The sequence below is a fragment of the Zonotrichia leucophrys genome, chromosome 1A, assembly GCF_028769735.1.
Source record: "Zonotrichia leucophrys gambelii isolate GWCS_2022_RI chromosome 1A, RI_Zleu_2.0, whole genome shotgun sequence".
NCBI classification, from domain to species: Eukaryota; Metazoa; Chordata; class Aves; order Passeriformes; family Passerellidae; genus Zonotrichia; species Zonotrichia leucophrys.
Window position 1 is genome coordinate 63,431,535 of NC_088170.1, and position 12,236 is coordinate 63,443,770.

General features: G+C 38.7%; 1 protein-coding gene across 3 annotated transcripts in view; it reads right to left on the reverse strand.

Moving 5' to 3' along the window:
• The window catches only part of SEMA3A (semaphorin 3A), a 236,677-nt gene that overhangs the window by 100,724 nt on the left and 123,717 nt on the right, over positions 1-12,236 (reverse strand). The gene's annotated exons all lie outside the window — the stretch shown is intronic.

Sequence of the window (12,236 nt, forward strand, 5' to 3'; positions counted from 1 at the left end):
TTAACAAAATTGAAATAGATCCTGTCTTGACTTCTGCCATTCTGTGTTTCAGATGGAGCATCTGACTTTGGCTCCATATAATTTAAAACTGAGCAACGATGTGTGTGCATTATTAAATAAATCAGAAATTTCTCACTTAAGAGTTGTATCTGGCCTGATATAAACCCAACACTGTTTCTCTAGGACAGTGCTTTGCCTCATTAGGTTTAATGTATCATGATTTTAAAAATGTCTTTATGGTCCACTACTACTTTTTACTAAAGCTGTTGAAATTACCTACCTGAAGAACATGAAGTGTTACAGGCGGGTGGCCACAGACAAAATGCTGTGAGTAGATGGGCTGGTCCTAGAGCCAGTGTGAATAAATTGTGCTGATTTCAGAGGAATTACTCTGATTTACAGCAACACAGCACCTGTGACTGTATATGCACTCAGAATCACATAATCACAGAATATTCTGAGTTGGAAGGGACCCACAGGGATCATCAGGTCCAGCTCCTCAGTGAATGGCCCACAGGGGGACTGAACACACAGCCTTGGTGCTGTTAACACCATCCTCACTGAGGCTGTTCAGCTTATCTGTAACACACAGCAAGAAGGTATTAGATGGCTAATGCTGTAAAGGTGGGATGGAAAAACCCTACTTAGATTAGGGGCAGCAGTCTTCTTTGATTTCTGCAGATGAAATTAAGAAAAGTTCTATCACCACCTTCACTGAATTATTCCAGATCAGCTTGTGGGAGAAGTTGCATTAACCCTATCATAGCCATGTTTGAACATCCAATATTCAGGAGTGATAGTAGTGTAAATGAGTAAATATGAGTCAAGTGACTTCAAATTTACAGTGCATTTCCAAAAGCAGATTTAGCTTATTCATCCTTCAAGCTATCCTAATTCCTTGTACAGGGTGTTTTCTACCTTAGATGTCTGAGAAATACACAACCTAGTTAAACAATGGGGAAGGTAAATACCTACAGCAATAAACCTTTGACTATGACGAATAAATTCATATAAAATTTAAAGTTCCTATTCCAGCTCAGACTGCTCTTGTAGCTCCCCTCTGTTTTATAGCTGCATAAAGGAACCATTAAGGTCTATTCAGTAAATTCTCATACACCTCTCTAACAGATTAGGTTTCTTTATATATTTTACATGGTAGTAAAAAAATAAATAAAGAGGGGTATTAAACTACAATAAATGACATCAAAGTAAAGTTACAGTTCAGATTTAAGCCCTTGTCAACTCAGGAAGTTCAAAGTGAAGTTTCTGCCCTGCCTGGGAGACGGTGCTATTCTCCCTGGAACAATAGCAAGAGGCACATTGATTTCCATCTCAGGCTCCTTCCTTTGTCCAACTGTGCTCAAGCACAGCTGCACAGGTACACCATTATGTGTGGAAATGTCATATCTGCTCCTTTGATATTCTGAACTTAGCAAGAGTTTGCTTTGGTGAGTATTCGGTTTTCCTGGTTTATGTGACTCTGGGACAAAAAAGCTTCCCACAAACCTGTAATAAACCAACTTTAATAGCTTTGGATGACTTGCAGAGACTCTAAATCTCAGCACATGGGTATGACAAAGAGGGGATCAGGGAAAGTGTGTGTGCACAGAATGCAGTTTGGGTTGGCCTCCATATGAGACTTGGGTGACAGACTCCCATTCCCATTCCCATTCCCATTCCCATTCCCATTCCCATTCCCATTGTGTTTCCCCATTCCTGCTCTCACAGGACAGCTTCAGTGGCATTCAGGCCCCACTGCCTGTGAAGCCTGGCAGGCAGCTCTGCTGGTCCCGACACAGGTGGCTACATCAACCCCAGCACAAAGCAGCTCCCCAGCCCCTTGGCTGGAGCCTGGGATGCCTTGGGTGTCTCCAGCTGGGCTTGCCCCGCTTGGCACCACTGTCTCCCCCTGCTAGACCCCCAGGATAGCTCTGCATTGATGGAGGGGAGGTCTGTGCCAGCAGGACTGCAGAGTCCAAGGCACTGCGAGGGAGACAAAGGCGACAAAAGGCACGCAGTGTCCCACAAAATACAGCAGGCAGGAGAAAATACAAAATACAGCAGACAGGAGAAAACACAAAATAAGCAGGCAGGAGAAAGCATCCACCATAGGAAGAGGAGGTAACCCATAGGCAGAAGCTAAGAGGAAAAAATTCTCAAGCTCAACATTCTCAGGGAAGCTCAACACTGTGCCTGTATGTGAGTCCAGCCGCCCAGTGCTTCTGTATCCATTTTTATTTTCCCCAAGAAAGGGATGTTGTTCAAAGGGAATATATTCTGGACATATCTATACCCTTTGGATATTGTTCTTCATCAAGTAAAACAGATGAAGAAAGAAAACCAGACTTTAAATATTCTTTTCCATGTGGAAATAAGTTTTTTTTTTCAAACCCAAGAGCACGGTGTTGTAGGAGTTTAAATACTTTTAGCCTAATAATGTGGATACAAATTAATGCAAGGTTTGAAAAGTTCTATTTAGGCAAGAAAGTATTACTTGGATGAGTTATGAAAATAAATGTTAAAGAAGAGCACTGGGATCATCACAGTGACTCATTATAAATTCTTGCTTCTAATAATCTTGTTCATTATAGTCAGTAGCTTAATACTAGAAAACCTTTCTTGTCTATATGAAGCTAAACACTGGTTTATGCCCTAAAGGTTGAGTTTATATATACATACATACAGCAGAAAGCATGAGTGCTTGCATATGGCATAGAATATTTGAAGTGGATATTCAAAGGGAAAATTAGGTACATCATGTGGGAGTTCCTGCAGTCCTCAAAAATACCCATTCATTTATCTGCCTACCCCTGGAGAGGATTAATCTTCATTTATGTTTCAATAAATGCTCTAAGGTTTCCATAAGAGCTGTAGGTTCTGCCTTTGGCCTTGTACAGAAGTGCTGCTATCTTAAAATCCAAGAAACTAAATCCCTAAATCGCATCTGAGACCTTCTAGCACAGCCTGCAAAGTGTTCCTCTCTTTTCTGACAGAAAGAACTTCTTTAGACAGCTACTTTTTCATGTAAATGACTGGATTTGCTGGATCTGTGTCTGCAAACAGTTGTGATGGCATGATTCCCAACAACTTCCAAAGGATGGCCAAAGAAATGGTAGCATGTACAGTAGCTGAAGCAGCCACCACAAACCTCAGGCACAACCCAGTTTGTTTCTTTCTTTGAAGGAATGTGGACCATAACCTTCACCAAAGCCCAAGCAGCTCCCACAGGTTTCCTTAGTTTGGTGCATAAATGCACCAGGGTATCCAACTGGAGCCATTCTACCTTACCTCTGGGAGTTACAGGTACCTTTGGCACCTGAGAGAACATGCCCCAGAAATTCACTGGGCATTCCTAAGTGAGACAAAGGATTGAATTCAGGTACCATAAACCTTCTTACACTTTCTCTAGACTAGACTGAGGAAATTGTGGGGTTCAGATCCTCAGTCCCACACTGATGATTTATTGAAATGAAAGTGGCTAAAAGAATTGCACCATACTATGGTAATGCAGCCACAGCACTACCTCAGCTGCAAATTCTCCTGTGCTAAAGTCTTACTTGTTAAACAAGTTAAGAAATTATTAGATTGTCAATTACATTCAGAGTGTGAATTAAAGTCAAAGAGTTCCAGTGTGTCTGGACAGGCATGGGAACTCAAAATTTTAATTCCAAATTCTATAGCAGCTATAAGGGCAGAGGGCCTGTCTTGAGGAGGAGATAAAGTGTTAATTAGGTTTTCCAGAAAGGCACCCACTATATGAAGATCAATGTATCTGACTTACAAACCAAACATGCAGATTTATTTTTTAAGAGTTTTCTGATATTTATATATCGAGTTGATAGAAGGGCTTATGCAGAGAGAGATTAGCCTGAAAAAATAAATTATAAAGAAAATGTCTGCAACCAAAAGAATAAGAGCCAAATGCAGAAAGATTGAAAAACAAACAGTAGAGATATGTAACACTGATTAGGCTGTGTTATGCAGACTTTTCCCGGACAGTTACAAAAATAAAGTCCATCCATCTGTCAAAACATCTGCTCCGCGTATGAAAATTAAAACAGAATTTAGGTGGGTTTTATGAGTTTCCAGTAATTATCTCTTCTCCAGAAGCCTGGAAGTTACATCCTTCGATCTGGATTACTAATTCAGCAAAGAGCTTTTAATGACATCTTTTTAAGTTGAAAGACAAGTCCCTGTGACTAACTAATATCCAGATTTTTCTCCTTATTTTAAGAAAGTGGTTTCATTTTTTTTAAACTAATAGCAATGTCCATACTGCTTCTCAGCAGCAAATGCAAATGGCCAGATTATGCAGGGCAATAAGTAGTAGGCTAAATGATCCTTTATAGTATCATTAGCTTCAACAGTTTTCTGCTGATTTAATCCAGATAAACATCAGACCCAGTAATACATTCTTCCTTTATATCAGTCTTCCCACATAGCCAAGTGATTAAAATATTATAAGATTCTGTCTGAACTGGATGGACAAGAGGATTTAGAACTATCATCTAACAGCTGGACAAGCAAAATAAATACATGTTTTGTCTTAAATCAAAATGGATGGACAGCTTTCATATAAAGTCCCATGCATGAGGTTAATTATTATGTTTACTTTTTTCTTCCTTTTTCTGTCCCATTAGTTGAATTTTCAAGTGATGAGGTCAGGGACATCCATGGAGAATAAGTAATCCCCAATATTACTGCTGTCATTCAAATTTATCACACTGCTGAAAGATATTCTGGACTTATCAGGGAGCTTTTTTACTTCTCTCTTTTGCTGGTGGGCTACTGCTGACTGCCATCACTTCAGTCAGTACTGGCAGATATCTTTTTCAGCATGGAGCAGCATTGTTTCAAGGAAAATATTTCTAAAGTGTTAGTGCAATAAATATACGTGTGATTGCCATGTACACAGATGATGGATTCTCATCTAGACCCAGGAAAGACTTCAACATGTCAGTAAATATGGGTGAGGAGGCCTCTTCACTCTGCTTCATGTGTGCTTTCACAGCTCCTCTTGTTTGGGTGCAAGATTTTGTAAAATGCAGGACCATTATTTAAAAAATATTGCTGTGTCCCTCTTTTTATTACAGTAACATTTGGAAAAATACTGGTCCAAGTGCACAGTTGGCTCAAACACACCCAGAATAAGCAGTGAACAAAGCAAATTATTGGAGTCCTGTTAAAAGGAAATGGTCTTTTAAAATTTTATTTTATTGGAGTAAGCTGGTTGGCGACAGTGTTGCACAGCTATTGTGGTAATGCTGGCAGGAACAGGAAAGTCCCAGGTACTGGGAGCTGTGTGCAGGCCCTGATGGGTGGGGAAATCCTGCCTGGCACCTGCACTCCATGAGATAACCCTCCAGCTGAACCTGTATAGGCAGGTGCGTGATTTTAGAGAGGGGGAGGAAGGCTGGCATGAAAACATTTGCAAACTGTGATTTGTGACTCTGTACCCTTTGCAGCTGGGATCAATACCATCATCTACATCCCCTTTTTTGTCATTATTGCTCCTGGCAATTAGCAGGATCAATGTTTTATAGTCCTACCCCCTGAAAAAGGTGGTCTGCAGTGCTGAGTGAAGCAAGTTGAGCAGCTGAAGTATTGAGGTCTGTGTTACAGAAAGGGCTCTCTATTAACTTACTTCTGCCTGGTTACATCCCCCATTTCATAAAGCCTCACAAGCAGTGTCCATTCCATCGCACATACACACACAAATCCAATACAAACTAAGATTATACCTAATTTTTCAAAGCTGACAGATCCCTGGATTCAGTGGCCCTTATGCAGGGCTGTGATCTACAGAACTTTATATGGTATTGTGATTTGGGGGATCTGACTCCTCTGAAAATATCATAAATGACTCCACTCTTAGACATGGTAACCACTGCCAGCATTACACAGGAATCATTGATAGTTTCATATCTAAATTTTCCTCTGGCTGACAAGATATGCCCTGAGAAACATCAGACTGATGAGGGCTGATAAGACATTTTTGGTTGCATAGTTCAGATGTATACTGCGTACAGATATATACTGTGCTCCCAGTTATCTTTCCAAGTAAGCTATGCCTGTTATGTGTCTGATTTTTTTGATATGACAAGAGTTCTTGAGAATATTTAAAGTGTATAATTTACTCAAGTTGCAGGATGTCTGCATGAATTTAAACCATTAAAGCAACAAGGCAAGAAAAGAGAAGTGAAGAAAGCAGATGATTAAAAAGAGCCAGCCAAAAAAAAAGGCAGATATATCCTGATTCCTTTCAAGCCACAAAACTGCAAGCCATATTAGCAAACAGTTGTACTGTCAGCACACTTGCACAGCAGATGGAAAGCTTCTCTGGTTCTGCCTTTGTGTTAGTGAGGGCAAACAAAAAATGTCTCCCTGCCTTTCCCACCTGGAAATCTGGGTCACCACTGGTATTTGGTAATTTGGCCCAGGGTTTACCAGCAAAGCCAAGCATGGATGTGGCTGAGCTGGGTGGGATATTCCCTAGGGTCCATCCTGAAAACAATCTTAATCCAGAAGCCATTAAAAGCAGTCATTAGAAGCTATGCTTTGTAGATGCCTCCCTTGACACATCAGACCTCTAAACCTTTGTCATTAGCACTAACCATTTGACCCAGTGATCTTTGGAAGTAAAACTTTTACAACTTTTTCTGCATTCAGTATGTTCAAACTACAAGGCATGGATCAAGCCCTGAAATTTTTGTTCAGAAGATGCATATAATAAATGTTCCAGACCTGTGAACAGCTAGAGGGATGCCAAGAAAAGGCTTCAGCACAAAATACCTGTTTTAATGACTATGTCATATTTTTTACATCTGGTTAATGCACAGTTAACAAGACAAACCAAAGTCTTCTATGGATGTAGTCCAGCAAATAAGTGGGTTTTTGGGTTTTGCAGGCACAGAATGACTGTTGTACATGAAACCTTTCCATAAGTTCTAGCAAGCTTCCCTTATTTTGAATCATTGTATTTTTCAGCAGTATGAACTGTGAGAACAAAATAATTTTTTTTAAGAAAAAGAAGAATATTTTGGAAATAAATCAAAATATTGGGAAGCTTTGAGGTCAAGCAGAAGCCCGTTCTTTTCTGACCATAACTTTTAAAAAATCTCTTTTGTTCTATAGAATAAACTTGCCCCACAATGTGAGCACAGCTTTATTAGCAAAGAAATGAACATTTATGTTGGGTTTCAGCTCAGGCAGTCTCACCAAGCCCAGCAGCAATTTAAGTTGCAACCACAGCCTAGATCTAAGGACTCTCTCCCATCTATCTCTTCCATCTGGGTGGAGTAATCACCTGTCTCCTGCAGAAATCAGATTACACCCCTCCTTTCCGAATTGGATCAACACCTGCTAATTGGGTGGAGTATTTCAGACAAACAGGTTGCCAAGCCTGTTACAGGCACGTAGGGTACTGAGGCTCCAGATCAGTCAGCTTCTATTTTCATTTTTCTTTTTTTTTCAGAAGAGTATAGACATATCCTCTAATGACTTCCACTCACAGCCATCTCAGATAAGCACACTCCAAACCTGTGTGTTGAAAGTGAAGGTGAAGCCATGAAGTGTTGAAATGAAGCAAAAGGCTGTGGCATCTCCAAGGGGCAGCTTCTTAGCAGCGTGTGTGACTGTAAATAAATACTCTGTGTAAGCTACTCCAGGAGGTTACACATGTCTCACTGAGGGAAGCTGGAAATTTCTGTGGGGATATTAAACTGCTTTGACACCACAGAGAGATGCTGAACCAGAGAAACCTTAAGTGACAGAAGTTTAAAATTCCCACTCAGTAAAATCTTGGCACCCAAGTGAAATTGCTGAAATGTGAATTTGCTGAATGTTTTTGGTGGGTATTTTGTTATCTTTTTGTTGGTTGGATTTTTTTTCCGTCTACATATATATTTATGATGCATGTATACTAACCTAAAGTTTTTGGAAAATGTTAATCCAAAGGGAATTACCTAAAGGAATATGAGATGATTTGATAATTTAAAACAACAGAGATTCCACCATTCAGTCAGAAGAAGAATAAACAAATAAAACAAAAAAAAAAAAAAAAGAAGAAAAAATAGCATATTATTTTCTAGGTTATTTTAAGAACTTTCCCTTTAGTTCTCTGAGTTACTACAAAAGAAAAAAAGACAATACTTTAACTTGTGTGCAGCAGGGAGGAATTTAATAGACCTATTTTTGATATATGTAAGCAAGAGAACTACAGAAAAAAATTAGTTGTGGCCTAAATTAACAGTACTATAGTGACCACACCTTGAGTATAGAGGAATTGCAGTATATGTTTTTTCAGAGCAGATCTATTCTTAATTTTAAAATTAACTTTTATTGAAACAATAGATAATGAAAAAGAAAAGAGACATGAAGCTAATTGAAGAAAAAATAGTGACTGGCACCAAAGAAAAGCCTTTTCTTTAACTTGATGAGCTTCAGACTGAAGCCCTGAAACAAAACAGGGACAAAACATATCTATAATTTCTACCAGTCATCCAGTTAATGTGTTTTTCTGGAAAGAAATGTATGAAGAGTAAATCTACTCTGTCCATCTTGGGGTGCAGTAAATCATAACATGGAATTACCCAACAGCATTTTGAAACAGCAATAGCTGGAAACTCAGCCATAAATAATTCTCAGACTTTGCCAAGGCCAAATGAGGGCTCATGAGGAACACATACTGATAGAAAATTAAACCCCATAACTTTGGGAAGATTTTTTTCCTTCATTTCTCCTTTACATTCACTCTTCTAACTTTGTATTTCAAAAGCAACAAAGAAAACATTTCTGCAAGACTGAAATAAATCTGCTGAATATTAAATTTCCTTCAGAAGCAAATTTCTATAGTCACACCTATAACAGAAAAATGAACCCAAAATTGGAAAATTAGCTTTCTCCTTGATCTATATCGATTTTTCCCCATACTGAAAGACTTAAATGACTTCCCATGATACATAAATGGTAAAATATGAAAATATGAACAACTGCCAACCTAATTCTTCCTCTGTACAAGGACAAAAGTTATTACCTTACAGTAACTGATTTTCCTTGGTCAGTTCATAGAAAGAAATATATGCAAATGCCTAATGAACACAAGCTGCAGGATCAGCATCTGAAATGAGCCATAAATGAGCCTTTATGCTGCTGTGTTGTGGGGGTCCATCCAAGAACTGGAGCTGGCACAACCAGAAGTTCCTGGGGGGTACTTGTCTCTTTGAGAGTTCCACAGGACTTTGAAATATTCATATGCCTTTAACTCCTTTTTCACCAAGCCCAGTTCACCTCTGACTTGAAGTAGTTGTAGGTTTTGAGGGGTTTTTCCCCCCATCTTTCTCTTTTGTCTGTAGTCTGTGCACAGCAGTTTTCCAAAGCAGCAGTATTACAGCTGTGCACTGCTTACAAATGTCTCACTCTCTCCTCTCCCAAATGGTAAGGAATTATTTGGTAGGAAATTGTGTCCACATTAGAGAACCAAGAAGAAGCGATGAGCAGCCCTCAAGCTGAAAAACCCAGCATCCTAACTGGAAGAGTTGAGAGTAAGAAAGAATATGATCCAGCATATTTATCTTCCACATGTCACAAAAAACACTTTTCTTCTTGTAGCATGTTGTACTGAGAATAAATTCTGTCCCCAAACTCATTTGAGACCTGTTGTTTAGGATTTTTACTCATTTCCCCTCCTCTTCCCAGGGGACATTCACCTTTCTCTCTTCCCCAGGCTGGAAGGGCATCCTGGGTCTTTGGGCTTTGGTAAAGAATTTTCCTGCTGTGCTGGAGACAGGAAGCCAGAAAGGAAAAAGGGATGGCAATGAAGGTGGAGGAAACCTGGAAATTTGGCTGTAGATGTCCTCCAAAGGAAGAACCCTGACAGAAAGGAATGAACTTCTCTTTGGCACACCCAAAGGGCCAGAGGTAATTTGACTGGAAAAACTGTGCCTGTCAGATGAATTTAGAAACATGCTTTCTAGATCCAGCCAGCACTGTATATTTAATTTTCAGACTCCCTCTTCAGATCTTTGTTTATAATAACAGATGAAAAGAATTACTTTTACTTTCTGCCTTTATGTTCTTCTATTTTCCCTAAGGCAACAACAGTAATAAAATGAGTTAAAGGGACTCATGTTCAATTATAGCCAACTATGTTTTTTCCAAAATATCACCAGATATGGCTGAGGGACACTTGTTGAGTCACTTTTTACTTTCTGGGTTCTTTTGCGTTTTTTTCTTTCCAAATAAAATCATTGCATGCTGATGGATCCATAAACCTAAAGATCAATCAGAGGATTGATCTTCCTATATTTTAGGAAAGGGATGGAAAACTTTAAAGAAACCATAAAATAAGATCACATATGAGCATTTTGGCTTTAAATATTACTGTAACAAATGAGATGTGATGAGAACAATCACAGTCATGTGATTGTATTTGCATGAACAATACATTGAATTATAAGTGCTAGCTACACTTTAATGCAAAGAAGCATGCACAGAATATGGCTATGTCATAAAATATGTGTAAAGAGCCTTACTGCTCTGTCACTGGAAATAGGATTCTGATCTAAAGTGATTCCAAATTGCTGTCAAGAGAACTATTAAGTATAAAAAAGTTAAGCACAGTTGGAATCAGGTGAGAGATAATAACTAGGTAAAATTTAATTCCAATTAAACAGCCCAGGTAGATGCCTATCTCCTTTTATTATTATAATCCAGTCAGTGCTTACCCACATGCAAATGTGCTGGTATACTTCAGCTGTGCACACAGAAGTGTAACTCTTTCTGGACCAGGATGGAGTAACTCTCTGTGAATGTGACAGAGCAGATGGAGAAACTTGCTGGTACCAAGGAAAAGTTCTTGGCACTCTTTGTAATTGTGTGTACATCAATGTGTATTTCTCACCTGAAACATCCAGGGAGAAGCTGATACCTCACAGTGTGCAAAGTGTGTGTCTGTCATTGTGCAGCTTGTCCTATGTGACTTTGTTAAAGCACCTGCTGAAATTTTATACATTTATGCATGTCAAGGCCAGAAGGGACGGTTTCAACAATTTAATTTGACCTGGAATCTTTAAAAGCGGCTATATAAATTGGATAGTCAAATTGCACTTGAAAGTAACATCCTGAGGTGCCCTTCAGAAACACATTTTTTAAGCTTTCAGGTAATAGAAACCTATTGTACCCTTTAATAGGAATTACTCTGATTAATTGTGTAATTTGTGAACTACTGCTACAGTGCAAATCTAATGCAGAGATTTATTGACTAAACAGCCAAAGCAGCCAAAACTTTCAAAGCAATGACAAATTAACAGTTTGAGGACTAAATGAGGTTTCCAGTCAGGAACTTTTCCTTGCTGTATTCCTACCTACAAAACTAACTAGTGTTTCTGATAACTTTTGTAAACCACCAAGCTCTGCTTTGCTGGTTTATCCTATCTCAGGAATGTCAAAATAGAATTGTAGCCACTTTTTTTTTTTTTTTCTTTTTCTGTTAGTTACCCATTATTTATGCCACATTTAATGCAGAGGTTGCCATGTGTATTTGTAGGTGACTGTTGTATTTTTAAATGAAATATTGAGGCTCACCAGTGAGGAATATTACTAGCAGCATGACTGTTCTGTAAGTTTAGTATAAAAGCTGAGAATTATTCTGTAGAGATTTTGTCTTCTTTGATCATTGCCAAGGTCTGGCCAGGAACCATGAGAAATATTCACAGGACTAACAGAAACCAGAATAGATCAAATAAGACACTGAAGTCCAGAATAGAAAGAAATCCTCACAGAATTACTCATTTAGTTGAATTACGTAAGCAAATATCCTATTTATTATTTATAGCCTTTAATTTTTCATGAACAATGTTACTTTGGTGCTTGTGATACTCTATACTGAGGAAATGGAAATATATTGTAATACTAAGTAGTTACACGGGTCAGTAATTACGATTTTATTGGAAAAAAAATCTATATTTTAGCAGTTAACCTTTTTCAGAGAAGTCCTGCTTTAATAAGTATTGCATAGCTCAGGGGGGGGAGTTTTTCAGCAACTCTTCTCAACTTACTCATTCGGAAAAAAATCCAAAGCACACTTTAAAAGTTTTATCTACCTAAACAGTGAGTAAAGATTAAGTAATTGACATATTCTAAGCCCTTTAAAAACAGAAATTAAAATGGCTGTTTAAGCAACAGAGGGGCAGCAGGAGAGCAGGAATGGGCCCCGTTGGCTGCTCCCCTCAAATCCC